Consider the following 1992-nt stretch of genomic DNA (forward strand, 5'->3'; position numbering starts at 1 on the left):
GTTCAATTGGTGCGTCAGTTAATTTGTTAATTACTTCTTTGGCAACGCTGCGTTTAATAAACCTACCTTTCAAAAATAGATGTTGCTGCTTAGCCTTTCGCCGTATGTGTTATATGAAAAACCGCAGCGACATCTGCCTATCACATTTCGCGTGTGCGAAAATTTCATGACATCTGCCTCTCAAGTCTCTCCATGATCCAATGCATTCCCGTGAGAAGTGAGCGGGAGCCGAAGCGGTGAAACTTAGTGGAAGACGGCAATTATAGACAATACACGTCGAAGAATAATTTTAAATGGTGAAAACGCAACTGCGCAAGTTTTTTTTATACACTTACAACAGTCAAGTTGCGAATTCGTGGGGTGTGGTGGCATGCCACTTGGGGTAAAATTAAAATACACCACAAATTATGTTCCATGTGGTGGCAGGACCCTTGTGGTAAAATTAAAACACACCACAAATTATGTAGCGCCAGCTCAGCGACATCGGTCGACCAAACGCTGAAATATGTAAGGTAAAATACCAAAGCACCATCTACATGGGATGATGGGTGCTAAAATCATTTTAGCGGTTTTTCCCTTTGCCCTTCTTTATAATAATAATAGCAAATATTAAAAAAAAAAAAAAACATCCTCATACAAAAACCCACTAGCCATCCATGTAGACGAAATCAATGTAATAACGCTCGATTATGTTTTTAGAATGACTCGTTTCACGGCAACTCGCGTCAAGACAGAGGAGCGTTCCAGAAATTTCTCCGTACCATGCCGCCTTTGCGCCGCAAATCACGGCGTACGATTCTGCGCACAATACCGCAGGATGTCCGCTGAAGAAAGGTGGCAGGCGGTTCGCAAACATAACTACTGCATCAACTGTTTGTCCCCTTTCCACAGTCACGAGGTATGCACAAGTAAGGACAAGTGCTATCGATGCAACGAGCATCATCATACTACCCTTCACCTGGACAAAACCAAGGAATGGAGGCAAACTACAAGCGACCTTCTCGATGACGGAGAAAGCTCAGACGGGGCCTTATCCCTGGCCCTCACCGAAAGAACCAAGTCTTGGGCGCAACAAATGGATGATCAGGATGCCGAAGAAGAAGAAGCAAGATTGGCGGCATTAGCTACCCTTCGTAGACAACAGAGCGGCTCTGAAACACGTCCTTTCCGACCGCTATTACGGCACGAACAACAACGGCAATTAGAAACCGAAGCTGTACGACCAACTGGGAGCAAGCAGAAATCACACGTCGGTGGCTCTGAAACACGTCCTTTCCGACCACCCCCCCGTTCTACTCATGTGAGACGTGGTGACGCGGAAACGCGTCCTTTCCGCTCATCGCGGCGCACATCGGGTAGAACGGTCCCGTATGAATCCCGAGAAGAAGACCGTGGGCGAGCACTTGTCCGACGAAAAGAAGTGCCCAAACGCTTTAGGACCGGCCGAGTTATAGCAACCCCAGCCACACCATCGATAATAAGATCGTTTATCGCGATCGCACCCACGGCAGTTGTTCGCATCGAGTCCGGAGGACGCCTGCATCTGGTACGCGCACTCATCGATCCCTGCTCCCCAAACACAGTGATTGATGCCAATCTGGCGAACGAACTCCATCTGGAGCGCATGAATTCCACGTCACCAACGAGATGTACACTCATATTGCGCGGGAAGTATGGGGTAGCAGGGAGGGTAATCACCCAAGCTATAGTAATAACACGCCATAACCGTCTCAACCCGATCGCTAGCGTAGACTCCACAATCGCAACGCCTTTCCAGTTTATGCGGTTGGCAGACCCCGATTTTTACCGCGCCGCACCAGTGCGACTTACACTCGGCGCTGATGTTTATGCCAGTCTTATGATCAGCGGCACGCCACCGTCCACGACTAACGGGCTACTAGCTCAGGCCACCATATTTGGCCTGGTCATCTCGGGGGCCTACCAACAGTAAGCCAATCGCAGAATATTTTTATATCTACAACATATCTACAG

This window comes from Eurosta solidaginis, chromosome 1, assembly GCF_040869045.1.
Source record: "Eurosta solidaginis isolate ZX-2024a chromosome 1, ASM4086904v1, whole genome shotgun sequence".
Taxonomy (NCBI): Eukaryota; Metazoa; Arthropoda; class Insecta; order Diptera; family Tephritidae; genus Eurosta; species Eurosta solidaginis.